Below are 21,186 nucleotides of genomic sequence, written 5' to 3' on the forward strand. Positions count from 1 at the left end.
AAACTGTTCTCTTCTCTGATACTTATTTCTGTATATAGAGTGTTTGTATCTACTAATCATGCGCTTTCTTTCAGCAACCGGTTTACAATACAGCCATATATTCGGCAGGTTGGGCAATACGTGGTGTTTCATATTCCGGTGATCGGTTAGCTCGCTGGTGCATTTGATTTGCACATGTTACTCGAGGGGGTGGTGTAGGTTTGCGAATCGAAAGACGATAATATAAACCACCGAGAGTCAAAAGAAATATGCATAGTAGAACATTGATGCTGACTCTCACCGACACGAATACGTTTGAGACGTACGAGACTCTTCATGTAGTGGATCTTCAGATAAAGTAAATGAATCAACAACTGCTGGTGCTGATAAAGGATATTGGGTTATCCATTTGGATGGAATCACATGATGGATTTTAGCCTGTAAGGTACTTGTCGAGAGGCAAGGAAACTTTGGACGTAGGGTTACATTCTGAAAAGAAAGTGTACATGAACAACCGAGTTGCACGAAAATAGCACCATTTTTCTGAGTGGCCCTCAGAGGGATGTCAACTGTAGGACAAGTAACTGTTAGGGTATGTTCATGCGTAATCATCAGTGATAGAGTAGTATAGTTTAAGTAACTTGTAGACATTTCATGCGGCTTTACAAAACAAGTCCATTTACAGAACTTATTAATATCTTTCGTGATGCCTTTTAATTAAGCCTTTATACATTCAACATATGGTAAAAGCGTCATGGGCGGAGGGGTCAATAGACACAATAATGCACTATGAATGTCACAACTAGTGTACAAAAGCTGGTCCCCTGGTTGTCGATATACTATAAATGATTGCGGCATTTCTATATGACAAATGGTGTTACCTTTCCGAAATGCAATAGGTGATACTACATAAGCTTGGTCGCTTATATTCCGCTCTATGACAGGTAACTTAATTCCTACTACGGCGTAAGTAGAAGAGATTAGACATTCTGCTAGTGGATAATTGAATATAGAAACCGGGTCTTTAGGAATTATAGTTAAGGTTTTTCCTTTTGAAGCTAGTCTAACCTGAATACGATCTACTAGTGAAGATAATTCGTCAAAATCTAGAAAACTTGGGTGCACTACTCTTCTTTGACATGATGTGAAAAGTTTTTCAAATTCTTCAGAAGTATTGATTTTTCTATTCCGACTAGTAAAGAACCATGGTTCACTAGCAAATGAAAATAACGTACGATAGATGTGGTTGATATTATCGTGAGATAATAACAGACGTTTAGTATGCAGACGCGTAATGGTGTGAAAGTACGAACCGGTTGACGGGTCGTCGGCCGAAATAGTTTCCAAAGAAAAGGATTGCTCCAATTTACTAAACCCAATTGATGATGAGACATCTTCTGGATATTCGACTTTAAAAAGAGTTACCACTGATGATTCATAGAAAATCGGGGAATTAAAATGTAACATATTCAATCCACCGTGAATAACTATCGGTATTTCAAGGGCTTGGGTCATTACAACTTTGCTACAGGGCATACGAGGGTAAGTCAACTGAAAACCATAAAAGTAGAAATAAAAATCCGCATATGGCGCCAGTGAGCTGTAAGTTGGCATGCCTGTTTACGATAGTATGCCGGATGCCTCCTAGGTGGCCGCAGCCGGCAGATGCACAAACACCGGGGAAGCTTTATTTGCACACCGCCTGGTGTATGTATCGAAATCGAAAAGAACCGATCTTCGTCGACACTGAAATTTGCGATGTTGCCAAGTGTACTGTTAATACCATCGCAACCACAGCTAAGCCCATTTTCAGTGAGTGATCTTTTTACTTAATGAGAGAAGCATTTTCCAATATACAAAACGAAATAATTAATTTCCCCGAAATAACTGAGAAGATGCTTGGGCCATGGCAGTTAAAATACTATATTTCAAAAGGTGCTTGGTAAGTGATTTCAATCATTTTAATTGGAAAAGGATCTACAAATTTTGATGTGAATTGTAGTAAACAATCTCATAGCATGCCATTTATGTCTTCAGGTTGAGAAGTTTCTTTAATGCACTTTAGCATTATCCCATATGTTAATTTATTGAAGACATTATGAGACAAGGGCTATTATTATTACATATTTATATTATTATTATTAAAAAGCACTTTTACACCAATTTAAAATTACAAGAGTAAAATGTACTAAAGAGGTTATACAGTGTTGGACAAAAAAGGGGACACCCGCTCTTATTCTCCCCGGGATTATTAGAATTTTGTGTGGAGTATTGAGTCATTGACATTTATATTAATTGTAGTACTAGTCCTTCTTCAACTAAATGTCATTGTTTTCCTTCTTAGATTTCCTTGTTCTTGGTGGGCATGGATCAAAAATTGCGGTTGTCCCTTTTTTGTCCAAGACTGTACTATTTAGAAAATTACCAAGTCTATACTTCATAAATCCGTCTTAAGTGAGACAGAATACCCTGTTCGTATAAACGTTCTTTTTTATAACTAGGATGTAGATAACTGATCCACCATACCCAGAACATTGAAAATTTTATTACAAGTGCCAAAAATGGAACAAAATACCAATCCTAAGTTAACATCGGGGCAAAGGTTCCGCAGATGTGAATCAGGAAAATACTGACTTAGGTTACGTACGTAAAGTTAGGTTATTTTCTTTCGAAGTAGTAGACGCTTATACTTAAGAAAAACAAATTCCGTCTGCTCCGGTACCGTTTTACACTCATTCAGTTTGCTCTTGCCAGTCAATAGGTTAGCCCAGAATTGGACAATAAAAGATATGATATTAAACAATCAAGTGATTTTTTAGTAAAGGCCACTATTTTTCACGGATGTTCTTGTAGGCATGTAAAAAAAACATTTAACTACGGCATTCTTTTTTTCTTTTTTTTTTTTTAAACTTTCGACTAGTTTCGGCTTACTACTGCGATACCTTTACCAATGTCGGAATGTCGGTGTTGGATCAGTCATCTACACCCTTGCCATAATAAGCGATTGTAGAGGAAGGTTACCAAAGAGCACGCACTTAATATTCATCTTCAAAAAGCTCCGAAAGTAATGAAGCAAAAATTATATAAATTGTACATAATTTTATTTGAAGTTTAGGCTACATCGTAAGAAATCGAAAACTTTAAACTAGATGTAGAAATGGTGATATACGTTAAAAAGTTAAAAAACCGAAATGCGTACTCTTAAGGACCAGTGCCCCAAAGAGTGCATTTTGCTGTCCCTAAGAGGGCGCATTCAACACCTATCATACTTGAATGCCAAACCTCTTCGTAAGACGAACACTGCTCATGTCACCATCGTTCACAATTAATGCACTGAATCCAGTCTTCGTCAATTGGTTCTTCATTCAATTCGTGACACATTGCGCATGAAGTTTTGGTTGATCTCAGCTGCAGTTTTCTTTCTTGAAGTGGATGGTTCATCGGGATGATCAAAGAATTTTCTCTTTGACTTAACATTTCCTTTGACTCGTTTGCTCTGAAGAAACTTGAGAAATAGTAAAAATTTCAGATCGACATTTGGTACGTGCAATTTGTCGCAAACTTTTTGATTTCGGAAGAGGAATGATGTATTTAGGATGAACAGACGTGCTTGTTGTTGCGGCTTCTGTAGGTCTAAAACGTTTCCTTTCTCCATGGTGTAACAAAATTATAAGACTTCAGTAAAAAAAAAAAAAAAAAAAAAACATTTTCTGAAAAATATTGTTATCTAACGATGTAAAAATAAAAAGGATTTTAAACTTTAATTTACCCTAAGGTTTGCTTCCAATTGTTCGTAATTTTATTCAAAATGTTAATTACTACTAATAAACACTACGTTATGTAACTACAGGTGATTCTAAACTATTTTGCTTTTGCTTCCAACATTTTCTTTATTACACGTCCATGTGGTTTTAAAAATTATGTTATGAACGTACACGAAATTTAAAATATTAAAGAAAATCTTCGTTCAGTTTCACCCACAAATTATGATTTTTATGAGTAAAATTAATGACGATTTTTAAAATTATTAGTCCGTGGTTTCATTACATTATCCCACCAACTGGAAAAAAATCCTGAGCAACACCTTTAGTCTCTCTCTCTCTCTCTTTTTTTTAAATTCATTTCAATCGTAATCGAAGCCATATTTCGCTCAGCATCTTCCTCCAGAACACTTCCAGAATCTTCATTTTGATCATTTCCTCACTTCTTAGGACATCTTCATCATACTATGAAAGGCAATAGCAAACTACCATGGACCAAAGGCCTACCTTCGGGCAGAACACCATATCATCATTGTAATTTAAGAAATTTTGTGAATTTAAAATACTTCTTATAGATGATGTACAGTTGGTGCTTGAATCGAAGTCATACAATTGCAAATAATTCTACAATCCATTCAAACATCAGATTACACTCCGAGAGTAACTGATGAGAAGAACCACATAGTCTGTAATAATAATGCCGCCACCCACACACACTCTCAAAGAAATTCTCCCAAAGAGTACGCGCTTGTTCTTTGGTAACTCACTAACACGCGCGTTCTTTTGTAGCTCACTAACGCGCACTCTTTGGGAAACAGAAGTCGACTCGAGTAAATTTCATCAATGTGGCTGCACGTGCATGACCCCCGAAACAAAGCCATGATAAGCAATTCTATCTGCATTCATGTTTTCTACCATACAACAAGGGTACTGTAGTTAGTTGCTATATCAGAATAATTTCTTAACTAAGAGTACTAAAATATTACATCAAGAATTCAGAAAAGTTATTTTTAGCTGTATTTTCTGTTTGCAGCGAAACGTTAACTTCCCTTTTCTTCGTATCAACTTTCACACAAAGACACGTCAAAGAGCGTAGCAATAATAATTCTGTGTGTTACCAGTTCAGCGTAATTGGCACTGCGCGCTCTTAGGGCGTGCGTACTCTTTGGCAATCCTCCTCTATAACCGGAATCTCACATTAAACTTCCCCTTGTATTTAAGGGCAATGCTCAAACAAACCATTTACAAATTTTACTTTAAGTAAAACATTGTCAAGATATTGACTTCGGGTTAGGTAAACTTAAACCAATTTTCTTCAGAAATAGTAAATTAAAAACACTTATGATACGGGGAATGATATTTCTAGATTTTGTCTTTTTTTAAAGAATTAACTAAATTCCTAACGTGCCACGCACGGTTCTGTTCACTTGTCCAAACGCCACTGTACTGAAAGCATACGTGCGGAAATTGAAATATATTTATATAGTTACCAAGATTACGAAACTGTATTTAAAAGTGGAAGAAAATATAATCTCGTATTATTTTACATTGCTGGAGGTAGTAGTACTAGAAAGGTTTAAAAATGTATCGATTTTATTCTACGTAACAGCAGACTTCAATCTCGCTCTCTGAAACACAAGCTGTAATGGAGACTGACGCTAGGTTTTCCGTTTCATAATGTCTTTTAAATTATACCTATATCGAGATCTCTATGAAGTGCACTCAAGGTACATGCAGCACAAATTAAATTCTTTTTTACTACAATTCACAAGCAAAGTGTGTGAGTCTTAGCATATAAATGATTGAAATCACGCAATTAAACAAATCGCGCCCCTGGAATAATACTGTCGTAACTCGAAATGGCCCAGGTTACAGCTTAATCAAAAGAAAGTTTTTGATAAGAATACTGAATAGTTTCCTCGGTTTTCAAAGAATTACGCTTAAACTTATAGCCTAATTCTAAGAAGGACGGAAACTATCACAAACAAATTGTCTGTTTGGTTGGTTTGTAACGAGGTATATTTCGAGTTACGATAGTATTATTCTGGGGTTTCGATTTGTTACCCTCCATGTTGCTTTAGATAGATCAGTTCCCATTCTAAACTATTCCGCCGTTTGTTGGATATTAATAAACACTATTTTGTTTCAAACATTCTTTCGGGAAGCGTTGGCTTATTTGATTCACCATATGTATAACTGGCCTCAGTAAAATAGATGTGTTAGTTTCAGAAATAGGGTTGGTGAAGTTTTCCTCCGAAAACGTATTTTATTTCGGGTAAAACAAAACAAAAACAAAAAAACAATAAACCCCACTTCAAAACCTATAGATCAGACTACAACAAAGATCTTACTTTGATTCGAGCATTTTCTCATAAAGCCGGTACCTATAGCGTGTATAGTTTGCAGTACATGTACAACTCGCCATCTATTCAAGTAAAGAAATGTAGAGCGTAGACCCTCTATGCTTATCTCAACACGTCCATTCAAAACAGATGTATATAAAAGGGCCATCTTGTCGTGAAAATTAAAGCTCTATAGAAATACGTTACGTTAAGCCGAGTTCATTTTTTTTAATCGTCTGGCGACGTTTTTGTACGATTTGTCACAACCAATAGCTCACAATCCCCGAAGTACGTTTACACAAGTAGAAAGCTCTTACAGGAGAAAAAACTCAATATAATTAGCTTTTAATTGAAATTATCTCGTTTTTTCTACATTTTTGCTCCTTTAGAGGAGAGTTTCATCCCCTCCCTCTTGTTAGATTTTATTGCCCAACGAACCTGACCTGTACTTTGAACCAATAAACAATCTGTGAAAGTTGCATTTGAAACGGTTAAGGCGTTCGAAAGTTATCGTGAGACATACAGACAGACAACACACATGCCGAGTAAGTCTGATCTGGACCTCCTCTTTGCTTCGGTCAAAAAGCAGCAAGCAAACCCTTGCATTGTGAAATCTTAATTCTAAGTGTCAATGGTTCATATTTAGAGTGATAATGAATTTTGTTAGTTACTTACATTGTATTTACGAGTCACCATTACGCGGTGTTGGGTTAGGTACTCATTTTCTGTACCTAGGTATAGGTACTGCCCAATAGTTTTTTTCTTCATTCATAAAATAATACGTGATGAATCACAGGTTGTGTACATCACAATAAAATAGAAAGTTTATTTAAGCGAACTTAAATTCGTTAATATTCTTTAACAACGCTAGAGCTGCTTGTTTTTAACCAGTAACCGTTTTCTCCAAATAACATTTAACTAGTTATACGCATTGTAACACCAAACTACTGTATAATAAAATTCGAGAATAAGTCATTATTTTAAATATTCTTTTCTATATAAATGAACTGACTCTTCAATGTGACCGAGGTGTTCATTTTTCCTCGACCTCACTCAACCTCACGCTCACGGTAGGAATGGAATTCGACCTCACGTTCATTCAAACTCACCTGAACTCAAGATCACTCGACCTCACGCTCACAATAAGAAATGGAATTCGAACTCACTCCAACCTCACTCTCAAGCTGTGAAGTTGAAGTTGACATTTCATATGTGTAAAAGTTCTTGCAGTGTTTAATATCTTCTATACCTTCTAAGTAAGGAGGTATCGGTACTTGAAGGTCCTTCTCCATAATTCAAGTTTACGTGGTTGCGATGCTATTAACAGTACACTTGGCAACATCGGAAATTTCAGTGTCGACGAAGATCGATTCTTTTCGATTTCGATACATACACCAGGCGGTGTGCAAATAAGGCCTCCCCAAACACCGGCGCAACAACAGTTACAAAATGGCAGCCCCACTAGTCACATGTTCCAGCGAGGAGCAGCGTTCTGTGATTCGGTTTTTGCGAAGTGAAGGTGCGAAACCGATTGACATTTTTAGGCGAATGAAGGTTCAGTATGGAGATGCGTGTTTGTCACAGCCACAGATCTATGAATGGTGCCCGAAATTTGCAAATGGTGTTACGTCTGTGGCCGATGCTCCACGCCCCGGCCAGGCTCGGCGCGTTGTGACTCCAGAGACCATTGCAGCCGTTGAAGCCATCGGTTTGGAAAACCGCCGTGTGACAATAGACGAAATCGCAGCATGTGTACACATGAGTCATGGATCGGCATATCATATTGTGAATGATGTTCTCCAGTTTCATAAGGTGTCTGCAAGATGGGTGCCCCGACAACTGACGCCTGAACTGAAACAGCGACGTGTTGATGCGTGCGAAGACCTTTTGTGGCGTTGTGAACGTGACGGTAGTGCCTTCCTGTCCCGAATCGTCACTGGTGACGAAACATGGGTGCATTACCATCAGCCTGAAACAAAGCGAGCGAGCAAGGAGTGGCGCCACTCCTCATCACCGAAACCCAAAAAGTTCCACTCCGATGAAGAGGTACGCAACGCGGTGCACGAGTGGTTGCGGCGTCGCCCAAAAGACTTTTTTCTGCAGGTATTCAGGCTCTTCCGAAGCGCTGGCGGACTTGCATTGAACGAGGAGGGGACTATGTTGAAAAGTGATTTACTTCTGTACCCTGTGTGACCAATAAATAATATTTAAAAAAAAATAATTATGGTTTTCATTTGACTCCCGCTCGTACAAAAAATAAATAGTCAGATGGACGTTTCACTGAACATTGCATGTCTAGTGATGCGTGGGGTAGGTAGAGGAGTTCCTAGGGAAGTCATGTTGAGTATCTGCCTCTAGTGTCTCTTGTTGAAGCGGACGTACTTGGGAAAGTAAGGGTCCTAACTTCTTACAACATAAGTATGAAATAAAATATAGACAGAACCCAAATATAAGAATAGCCAATAGAGCATATGATAAGGATTCTACAACTTCGTGCATTAAGTTTGCGTGTGCTGATGGCAATAGAAATACAACCGAAAACAGTTGAAGCCGTAGCTGATACAGAACCCATAATACTATTATCGAGAGTACTAAATTCCATACGTAGATAATAGACAAATAAGGCCGTGGAGATTGAATGTTAGAAATGTGAACTTCGTGTGATGGTAATTGTGTTTGTGAATATGTTTTCGAAATTCGGAAATGGGGTATCTTGGCCGACCAATTGGTGTCAAGACACTGATTGAGGTGTGTATATTCTGAACTTGCAAACGCTGGCCCTTTTAATTTTAGTGATGGAACTTTAGACCAAGGAGCAGGTATTAAAATTTTTAGTGTTAGGTCTCGGTCATTTGTAGCAGGACATGGGAATGAAGGTGAAATAACATGATCATCGGTGATGATTGCCTTACACTGACATGGTAGTGACAACTGATATGCTCCAGCTGTAGTAGGATCCAAATTTAATACAGTTTTCTTTTTCTTGGGACACTCTATAAAAATTTCGGTCGGTGGATTTGTGATAGTATATAAGTTAGGCTGAATCTCGGTGATAAGTAAACCTGTTCCTTCTTCACAACGAAACACACAATACTTGCTAATTTCTTCAACTGTTGCACTCTGAAATAAAGTTCGTGCGCAACCGGGTGATTGAACTGAGTCCCCTTGGTAGGCTGGAAGAAATCAAAGACTTTCTCGTTTAGGATCACATGCAGCTAGTTTATCTGTAGCTAAAATTGAAATGACTTGATCGTTTTACAAGGATCGAGGGTTGATGAGAAATTATGCATGTAGCATTCTCATACCTGAATGGCACAGTTACTAATTCATATACTTCTGCGGGACCATTATCCTTAGTTATCGGAATTTTTAGGACAATGCTTACGTCATCCTCAAAATAATGACAACTTGCAATGGGAACGGTATAGTACTTTAATAGATCAGAAACGGGTATCGCTAATACATAAGAATGCTGACGTAATCTATTTTGAAGTTTAGTGAGGTCTAATTTAAGTTGAGATGGAGAAATCATAGAAGGTAGTATGCGTTGAGAGATGCAATGAGTAATGATTGCCTGATCTTTCGAATCTTTCATATGTTGAATTAATGAATTGTAAAGACGCATAGCATAGGTAGTTAGGAGTAACTGTTTTCCTTCGGTGTCATTTTCCAGTGCCTGATTTAACGACTTTTGTGTGAGTTTTATTTGTTCTTCTAATTGAGTAATGGACGATTTTAGCTGAACATTAAAATTCTTACTAGCATTTACAAACTGAACTAAATTTCGATGTTCCTAGAAAATTTCCGATTTCATGGCCTCAACTATTGATTCTAATTCCTTTGTTCTAATTGCTACTTTGTCTACTATAGCATCCGTTGCTACAGAACAACACCAATGCAAAACATCGCCAAAAAATCTGTTACGCTTAGTTCGGCTTTCAAGGATATCAAAACTTAACCTCCTCACATTATGCGATTCTATGGTGGTCGTCTATTTGTCAACATGCTGGACTAATGAACAATAAGAGAGTGTATGATTGTTGATTATTGGGCAAATTTCATCTTTAAGATTCTGACTAATTGCAGAGTTCTGCTTTAGATTTGGAAGTTGAGTGACTTGTTGATGATAGACCAAAGGAATAGTAGCTTCATAGGTAATTACCTGAGAGAGCTTGTTCCAAAACGCACAGGTGGTTACTGTTATGGTGTATGGATTCTGATCAGCTGAAGTAATCAAGATGTAGATGAGCAATATAGCTTGAGTTAGTGAATTAGCCATCTGGAAGAGAAGAATTATGAGAATCAATTCTCTCCTAAGATCAATTCATGCCACGTTATACTTCTAGTTACCGCGCAAATGACAAAACATTCATTATGGCGGTTGTAGCGGATCCTGATTCTGAACGCCAATCCATGTTCCCTTCACAATCTGCAGAAGAATTTTAATAATTTATGTTTTGTCACAAAAAGCCAAATATTAAACAAACACTTACATTCTAAATCTTCGTATCGATTATATGCCTCGAGTGATAGAAATACTCGAATTGCTCTTGGTACTATTTCGTTTACGTATTTGGATGGGATGCCCTTAAAACTTAACTGCCATATATTTTCGATCCACTCCTCGATCTCATATAGAACGTTATTTGCTACGATGTGTGGTTGGTTTGCCATGCTGGTTCAATAGTCAAATTTGGACTTCGAATTCAGGTTGCGTACCTACAACGTGAGCATATCAATGAAAGTGCAAGGAACATTACTGTTTTTTACTAAGGATAAACTATGAATAAACTCTAATATTCTACCGAATACCAGAGACTACTCCATATTTTCATAGTTCCATACTTCTTCAACATCACCGTACTGAGCCCGGATCACAAACAACCGATACATTTGATACAAACTTGTGACAGGACAGTATGGGTTGTTGTGTAGATGGAGAGGAGTTAGGGGACATTCCCATGTTGAGGGTGGCATGTCATCTATAGATGGGCCAGGCAAGTTTTCTTTAATATTCATAACAAATCTGTTTTGTAGAATCTCTTGTAATACTGCCACATTGGCACTGCTGCGAGTGTATATGATACTACCGCGAGGAATTGCTCCAAGTACTCGGGCTCTAAGTTGGAATTTGTCTAAGGGGCCCATGCCCCAAGTGATTCCTGTGTTTCTTTCATAAATGTTGTGTTGCTCTTTCTCAAATTTTGACAAAGTTTCGAAATGGCGTGTTGGTCTTACAATCTTATGATCCATATATGGGTTCCTACCAGCTATTAAGCGACTGGAAATGATAGGGATCAAAGCGAACTCGCGAATTAGATAAGAGTTTACGGTGTACATACCGTTAAAATCCACAATGAAGATTGACATTTCCCTACGAATAAATGAAACCATTTAGGTTACTACGGTTAAACTAATAGTTTCAGATACTGGCATTTACATAATGTGTGATACACAAAGGTGTGAAAACTTATAAGAAATGCACATAGATAACTTAGAGAAATGATCCTATTCCTGACTCTGGGAAGTACTGGGTTGAGCATTCCTTTGGGAATCGGAGTTACCCTTACGCTGAGGTGCACTATTATTAGATCTTTGTTGGAACCTTGATGGTTTCTGATTACGCGAAGTTTGATTTTGTTTGTTTTGTGGTTATTGGAATTTACGTGTGTTACGGTGATACTGATTATACTGTCTGCGCTGTTGATCGCTGGTATTTCTATTGTATGCCTGATTCTGTTGACGGCGATACTGGTTCGAACCCTGACAATAATACTTATTGCGATTTTGAAGAGTCATGTTTCGCAGTTGTTTTATTAGTGCCTGAACAGATGGATCTTGGCGTCTAGGACGATTGCGAACTGGCTCTTCCGAACGTTGAGCCTGCTTAGTGGTAGTGCCTATTTTGGACGTATACTCATCTATTGCCCTTAAGTTGGCTTGATATTCTGCAGCTTCGTAAAGCTGTAGATGTTTTTGTAGGTCATCCAGCGTTTGGCAATCCTTAGTTATAATGAATTGAAGGGCTGGACTGTCCAAAGCCTTTAGAATATTTCGGATTTTCTCTTTCTCATCCATAGTGTCGTTTGCCCTTTTATATAAGCGAAGCACATTAAACATGTATTCATTGTATGATTCATTTGGCAGCTTCTTTCTCTGATACAATGCTGCAAATGCATCGCCGATATCTCCAGGTGATTTGAAAGCCTTAAGGAGTTTATCCCTAACTTGATTGAAAGTGACCCCTTCAGCGTTCAACTCGGCACTGTGAACTTCGAAGTAATCGCGAGCACTACCTGAAAGGTATGGGAGTAGATATGCCCTCTTTTCGGCATCACTCCACTTAAACATCTGAGCCGCGCTTTCGAAATCATCAACAAAACGCGTCACATCCTGATGAGGTTTCCCAGAGAATACATCAATTGGGAAAACTGGAATTTTATTATGAACCGTCACCTGGGGTGTTTCCTTGGTATCCATCACAGTAGGGGTAGATTGTTTGGAATGTCTACTTGGTAACTCTAATTTCATAGAAACGTCACAAGGACTAGACTTACAATGACTACGTGTACGGGCTGCTACTGGACTCCCAGACATGTATTGTTCCTGCGGTTTCCATATGGTGTTTTCCTTTCTACAGTCTGCAAGAAGAGAAAACAGTCCATCAGGGTAGAGATTAAATGAATATTGGATCAAACCCGGGAATCTTGAACTTAAGCTGCCTACTCGAAGAACCTTAGGAACAATTTTTTTGAGAGTACAGGGCGTATACAATTTTTTTGCCGATCAATTCAAATGAAATGGATGTCTTCGGGACCTAGCCGGCCTGGATCAGGAAGACACCCATCTCTATCTAAGTAACCCAACTGTAAAGATACACCATCGAGGGGCGATGATTAAATTTTTTTAGGCTTTAGTATCAGAGTTGATAGGATTGCCTGGAGACCATTTGCGTTCATGAAATGATTTTAAGCGCTTAACATTCACCGTAAATTCCTTGTTATCACTACCAAGTGGTCTTAAGACACAGGTGTTACGAGGTAACACCTTGAGTATTTCGTAAGGACCAACATAGTGCTTTCGTTCTAGTTTATGTGAATGACCAGGTTTCCTAGCGTAGGACTTTAATAGTACATTGTCACCTATTTTATACGATATTTCACACCTTCCTTTATCAATCCGTTCTTTATCTTTAGCCTGTCACTGGGCTAAAGCTTTCTTTGCCACTTCGTGAATTCTTTTGATTCTTGTTTTGAACTCACGAGACAGTGGTTTGCAACATTGCGTCTCCAATTCATTAAACAACTTCGGCTTTCTGTTATACACTAGCTCGAAGGGACTATATGGATGCAAGTCGTGTCTACTTATATTATAAACGTAATCTGCTAAAGGAACGTACTTTGTCCATTGTTTTTGATTCGCATCAACGTATTTACTTAGGTATTTGGCCAAGGTATAATTCCAATTCTCTACACGCGCTTGGGACTCTGGGTGATAGGAACTACTGAATACCTGCTTAATGCCTAACAATTAGCTGTCTCCTTCATCAGTTCGGAATGGAAGTTACTTGCATTATCTGTTTGTATGATCGACGGAGGACCATACACACAGACAATATTTTCAATCACGAAGTTCACCACACTTTTTGCAGTTACGGATCGCAAAGCTCTGGCAACAGTATATCTGGTCATCTTACAAGTGCAAGTGATGATATATTTATACGAATTGCAAGGAGGAAGAGGTCCAAAAATATCAAGTTCCATGGAATAAAATTGATGTTTAGCAGCAACTGGGCAATGGAAACCTTGCTTAGGTCTATTTTCAGCGTTCCTCTGCTGGCACGGAAGGCAGGACTTGACATAGTCTCGCACTATTCTTCCCATATGGGGAAAATAGAAACGGGTGTTTATCTTTCCATACGTCTTTGTAAAACCAAAATGCCCACCATGCAATTCTGAGTCATGAGCTTCTAGAAGAATTTTCGGAATCTCTGACTCCGGAATGCACAGTTTGAGGTCACCTCCCATTTTTCTATACAACGCACCGTCCTTTAAGACATAAGGGTGTGCGACAGCACCAGTCGGGTTGTCTTTGACTTCCTTTAGGATTTTGGAAAAGAATGAGTCCTGTGCTTGTTTAGCCGCCAAGGTTTCTTCAGTATTTACACGAAGATAATTCACCATGGGTCCTACTTCTCTTAGATCGCGCTCTTCTTGAGACAACTCAGTAACAGGGTACCTTGATAAACAATCTGGGACATAATTTGTTTTTCCTGGTTTATGCATGACTTTGAAAGAATATTGTTGCAGTCTTACTGCCCATCTTAAATATTTTCCACGAAGAGAAGTGAGATTGCGTAAGTAGCAGAGACTACATTCATCTACATACACTACGAAATCAATTTCACACAAGTAATGATGAAAATGAAGAATACTTTGCACTAATCTTAAAGTTTCGATTTCCGGTATTGAATAATTAGATTCAGGTTTAGTGAGGGTTCTGCTATAGTATGCAATACGATGTCTTTTCCCATCCTTAACTTGTATGAGAACAGATCCAATGCCTTTCTGGCTTCCATCTACATGTAATTCTGTTGGGAGTTGTGGGTTAAACATCTAAAGAACTGGAGCCTCTGTGAGTTTCCGTTTTAAGGTTTCGAATGCTAATTTCTGTTCTTCGCCAAAATGAAATGGAACTGAAGGTTTTGTTAGTTCAGTGAGAGGCTTAGCTATGATGGAGCAATTTTTTATGAATCTCCGAAAGAAGTTTACACAACCTAGAAATGAACGAACATCTTTGACAGTTTTTGGTTCGGGGATTTTAGTGATTGATTCGATTTTTGATGGAACCGGTGATAGCCCATCTCGCCCAATTTTGAAACCTAAAACTTCTAAATTGTTATATGCTATATGGCATTTCCCTGGGTGGAGTTTCAGATTAACTTCTCTTAGTCTCTGAAAAACTAATTTGATTCTTCTAACCATCTCAGGAAAGTCAGGAGCGTATACAATGAGGTCATCAAGAAACACTACCATGATATTGAATTTCAAAGACGCAAATATTTTGTCCATACATCGCTGGAAACAACTTGGACTAGTGAATAAACCCATAGCAATTGTCTTAAAACAGAACAAACCTTCCCTACATATGATTGATGTCTTTTCCTGGTGGGGGCGCGGTGGCTCAGTGGTAGAGCGTTCACCTCTGGTGCTTGGGGTCCCAGGTTCGATCCCAGCCCCCGCCAAGTGAACTTTGTGGTGGACAAACACCGTGCTCGTGGGTTTTCTCGGGGTTCTCCCGTTTCCTCCCACTTTCTTCATTCCACCATTTCACTCATCTCTCATCATCACCGTCTCCTTTAGCCTAACCGGGATAACCGTGGGACGTAAAACTTAAAGATTTCATTTCATTTTTTCTTTTCCTGGTCTGATTCCTTTAGTTTGACCTGATAATATCCGCTGCGGAGGTCTAGGGAGCTTAGAAACTGAGAGTTGCCAATGTAATATAGAAGATTATCTATCAGAAGGGCCCGATATTGGTCTCGAACTATGTACTGGTTGATTTTTCGGAAGTCACAAACGAGTCTATTTTCACCATTTTGTTTCTTTACCACTAACACTGGAGATGCGTAGGCAGATTTCACTGGCCGAATTACATCCTGAGCTAGAAGTTTGGCTATTTTTTGTTGTATTATTTTACGATGTGACGGCGTTTCTCTATATGGGGCGGTACTTATGGGTACATTTGTGAGCATTTCGATTGAATGTTCATATTCTGGAGTTACTGTAATATCCTCAACACGCCAGGCAAAAATATCTTGATATTCACGAAGTAAATTCACAATCTCTGCCCGTTGATCAGGCGTGAGATCGGGTGAGATGTCTATTTCAGTGGCTACATCATGTTCAAAAGTCGCCGACTGGACTGATGAAGAGCCCTGGGGCTTATCTTCGCTTTTCCGGGTCAACCGATTTACTGAAGCAACAGATTCAGAATGTATAATTTCGTCATATTCTTCTAATTTACCTATCTTGGTACCTGAAGGGATAACGGTGGTCACATGGTTACAGTTAAGTACTAACACTTGACCTTCCAATTTTGGGTCATATGAAGTACGTGGTACAAGACATCGAAAACGGTGATGTAACTCATCACTAGGTTCAATGTACATTTTAGTAAAATTATGGGAATCAGTTTTACTTTTACTACCGCCATTTGTTTGGCGGGGATCTTTATTTTGTTAGCAGTGTAAAAAAACACTGATGGCTTATATTCTTCTATGTCCTGAATTCTAAAGATCGACCAAGCATCATCGTCTAACTTCTCTTTTCCAACATTGTTATTCGTTGGACTTTGTGATTGTTGATCTTTAATCTGATCTTGGGTAGACGTGTAATCCCTTGACCTACTCTGGTTTAGACTACTCCTCGAATTTAGTTTCCGCTGTGGTCTTTGCCATTTACTCCCTCTTCTAGCAGAGTTTTTGGTTCGATTCCTACTGTTGGTGATCACATGGGAATGATTGCGTGCATTTATGTCAGGAGGTCCCCGTGGTAAACCTGAACGTGTGAAGTAGTAAACACGTGATAAGTTTAACCTGGGTCTAAACCTAGACTTGGTACAACTGCGGTTTGTCCAAAAATAAACCCGTCTCTTCGGTTGATTTGCAGGGGTTTTCAACAGCAATTAGTTTGGGTGGATGGCAAGTGAATACTTTTGGATAAAATCATGACCTAGAATAACACTATGCTCGTTTTGTCGACCTTTCAACAAAGCCATATTTAACCACATACGGTTGGTATAGCCTTGATGATCCTTTAAATAGAAACATAACCGAACAACTGGAAGTACTTCGGTCAGGTTTCCACCTATAGTCTGGATTCGAACTGTGGATTTAAGACGATTTGCTATAGAAAGCTTGGGTGGTATTAAACATTCGTGACACACGGACACTTCACTTCCCGTATCCAAAAGAGCATTTGCCAATCGCCCTCCTAACTTAAGACGAACCGTGGGGAGTGATGTACACCTTGTCTCAAAAAGGTTGAGCGCATTCTTTACTGGTGTTTTGAGGCAATAATTTTCTAAGTCCAGCTTCGGGTATCTTCGGGGAAAAGTAAGCCAGGTTCGAACCTCCAAGCCAGCCTTTGCAATCGGGAAAAAGTTTGCAGATGTGTTTTTCTTCTTTTAAATATAATAAGACTTGTTACCAAGTGTTTAAAAAAGCAACATTGATTGAAATACTTAATGATACAATATTTCGAAACCTTTTTTTTCAATGCCAGCACATGCTTGTTTGTCATTTAGCTCTCCATACGTAATGGAACATTTAAATACGTTAAAGAATCTTTCCATATGTAAAAGAATGCTCAAAGTTAAGAAATAGAACATAATTATCGCCTGAGTACTAAAATAAAAGTCAAAGTAGAACAGAAACGGCGTTTGTAATGGATATGAATGTCATAATTATCTTGAGATCCGTTATACATCTCTAGAAGGTTGTGTTAGCTCATTGGTAAGCTGTCGGATTTCAAATCATAAGGTTGAGGGTTCGAATCCCGTCTAGGCTAATCCTTTTTTTTAAATTATATTTTCCGCAATGCATGAAAAATTATATAAAATAATTACATTAGAATACATAAGTTGTGTATATATAACATAATCATTGCAGAACATAGTAATTATTATGTTTAAAATATAACATCTGAGATAATTTTCACAGTAGGTCGGTATTATATATGAGGATGTAAATACAAGTTAAGAAACTCGTTCAATAGCAATAAATAAATCATGTAGTGTATTTATTTGCAGCTATTTGTCATATAGAGGGTAATTCTCAACATTCATAATACAGAATGTCATTTATGTTCTTGAAAAGTTATTCGATGCATAAACAGAAGGTATAAACAGAGAATCCAAAGTCGGAACGCTCGCAAAAAAAATTCATGAACCCCAAAGGTCACGTGAGCAGACTGGAATTGTCCTTATGAAGCATGCCACAGCAGAAAGTCTTTACATAGACTTTCAATTCAATTCCTGATATATGCTTTTGCAATGTGGAGGTGGTGATGCCTTGAGTCGCCCTCTCTCGCTCGCTCACTCTCTATTTATACAGAATATAAAAGTGGATTTATGTATGTATTTCAACATAATTCTGATATATCTAGAGCAATTTTAACTATATTTCTTACAGTCTGGAAAAAGAGTACTGTCGGGATACATATCAAAAATGCTAGAAACGGGTCGATATTAGTATCGAATCTATAGTTTCGTGGTCGCTTAGGAGAATAGTTCTACTTTCAATTCAAGTCCAATTAAGCTTCCATTAGCACCCAGGGTGGTTACGTAGCGACATAAAGATATCGAAATCATTCGATATTAGAATCGAATCGTAAGTTTTCAGCGCCGCTAACAGTGCAGCATTTCCCATTAGTCCACATTAGTCCACATTTCACATTAATCCCACTGCCTAGAGGGCAACATATTTGCAGAGTGCAAAGTTTAAAACTTGAATAATATTTTAATTTTTCCGTATGAAAAAGTTATAAATCAAGAGCAAATATACTATTTCACGAACAATCCTCTTTCACTATTCTAATTTGTTTAATAATAGCGTAAGAAATCTAATAGTAATTTAGAACATGTTTCACAGTTGTTATATCTTGTTACATAGTTGTAGCTGTAGCATGTAGTGAGTCGAATTTAACTGTAATAAATTCACTAATTAACCATATTCGAATTAAGTTTTATTTTTAAGTTCGGGATGAAGGGGTGGAGAAATATGTAGTTATTGGGGGCACCGAGCTTTTCTACATTTTACTTTCAAGATCTCCATTTTTCTTTTGTCATTTGTTCCTAATAAAAAAAAGTTCAGTCACTTTTGGATTGTCATAGGATAGTAGGAGTTGGATTTTGGGATGCAGCCTGTGAGATTCTAGAGGAGCTAACTGCTTGAAAAAATATTTTTGAATCATCTGTAACATATGAAATAAGGATATGTATCATAAAAAATTGAAAGTAACTATGTCTGCGTAATCATCACGGTCAAATTGCAAAGTCAAATGAATTGACGTTTGGTATATAATCAGGCTCCATTCCCAACTGGGAAGTTACCATACGCGTGTCACTTTCATTATAATACATATCCTTAGGGGGAGTAGAAGTCCGAATTTTTGCGAAAAATTTAGTATCTTACAAGCCGTTCAACTGAGAGCTGAAATTCAACATATAACTCTTTATTAAAAATAAAGAGAATATGCCCTGGCATTTTTTAAAATTATCTTTTATGAGCGGGGGGACGGGGGTGCATTTTCTATATATTGGAAATTGGTAGTGGGTTGATTTGTAAAAATAATCGAAAACGATTGATATTAGTTGAGAAACAAATTGAGTAATGCAAACTAAAGTTCTTTTTGAATTTTATACCCACTGCTTTCTATTTATAATTGCTGAAGCTGGTGTTTAATATATGGAGCGTTCCGAGCATAAGGCAATCAAGCCATAAAGTTAGAGAAAAATGGCCATAAAATTTGTATTCTAAACTTAATTACATGAGCATTTTCAATTAGTACGGCATGCTTAATTATATAGAAAATTAGTTTCTCTTTTTTTTTACGTTGGTTACTTTTTTTTTATTCGAAACTTTTAAATTTCACCCTATTTTCTACTGAAATGTGTCTGTAAGGCAACAAAGAAATAATTACATATGATAAATTTAAATTCATTTTAATTCGGAAGATGAGAAACACTTTGCCATTATATATCGTAAAGGTCAGACCCACCAGTATTGTAACAAAGAGGTGCTTGAGCCAATGACGGTAGAAATTCAAACTCCGATAAGTGATAATTTCACAGTCTTGTTTTATTACAAGTGTATTCTCTTTAGTCAATGGAGAGGAGGACGTGGGTCATCGGTCAGAGTTGATGTCGATGGGTTTTGGTGGGTCGGAGTTGGTCGCAATGGTTCAGAGTGGTTCATAGTTGGTGGTGGGTCAGAGTGGATCACGATGGTTGATGGGTCAGAGTGGGCCAATGGGTCATTTGGGTGCTGGCTCATAGTGGGTCATGGTGGGTCGTGGATCAAATTTTCATTGACCCACACCATCTCTGGTTAAAATTGTACTAAAGATAAGAGGCACCGAAGATGCATGTCGGCTATTATGCTCAAATTTTGCGCATGGATAGTACTCCACCAGAAAGCAATAAATCTGAAACGGTTCACGGTATGACCTACTAGAACTCGAGATGTAGGGGTTTGTCTGATTTGCTAAATTAAGACGTCAATGATTTATCATTCAACAACCAAGCTTTTTATGATCGTTTCCGTGGGGAAGTCAGAAGAACACGTGCCTAGTAATCGTAATATTGATAGTTCGCGTCCACCCCGGGGTATTTGTTTTGTGTTTTTTTGTTTCACCTAAATATAAACAAATCACACATATAGGCATTTTAACATATTTTGGGAGAGTAATTTTGTGGTTCGTTGGCGTTTCATCGCGTCTCTGCCGCTGGTAGTAAAGTTTTCAAAATGGAACTTGGGCCATCAAGGATCGTCGCTGCGGGGCCACCAATTTCTCGCGAGAGGTTAATAGTTGACCATCTGTAGTCCACCGACGCTTACAGCTTAGGGTAATGAACGATGTCCTTGCCTTGTAGACTTCATGACTACCGACGTCGGCAGTCAACTAGCTTTTAGTATTCCTTTACTAACCATCTATCGTTCATGTTTGTACACGGTGTTGTCATAATAATAATAATAATAATAATAATAATAATAATAATAATAATAATAATAATTATTATTATTATTATTATTATTATTATTATTATTATTATTATTATTATTATTATTATTTGGTCTAGGAATTAATTCGTGCGGTTGGTACGCACACATTGAAGCTGTAGTACAAACACAAAATACATAAATACCTTAAGAAAAATATTGTCCATCGCTAGCCACCACTTTCGCCCATCTGTCAGGCAATGTACGGATTTCGTGGCGAAAGAAGTCCTCATCCTTGGAAGCGATCCAGTCAGAGACCCATGTTTCGATATCTTCTGAAGAAGTAAACCGCTGTCCAATCAAATCGTTGTTCATGCAATCG

General features: G+C 37.9%; 1 long non-coding RNA gene across 1 annotated transcript in view; it reads right to left on the reverse strand.

The window, feature by feature from the left end:
* The window catches only part of LOC145684742 (uncharacterized), a 50,641-nt gene that overhangs the window by 18,738 nt on the left and 10,717 nt on the right, over positions 1-21,186 (reverse strand). The window contains exon 2 of the long non-coding RNA XR_014131379.1: positions 10,245-10,361. This is a non-coding gene — a long non-coding RNA (uncharacterized LOC145684742). The remainder of the gene's footprint in view (positions 1-10,244; positions 10,362-21,186) is intronic.

This window comes from Thermobia domestica, chromosome 5, assembly GCF_964235325.1.
Source record: "Thermobia domestica chromosome 5, izTheDome1.hap1.1, whole genome shotgun sequence".
Taxonomy (NCBI): domain Eukaryota; kingdom Metazoa; phylum Arthropoda; class Insecta; order Zygentoma; family Lepismatidae; genus Thermobia; species Thermobia domestica.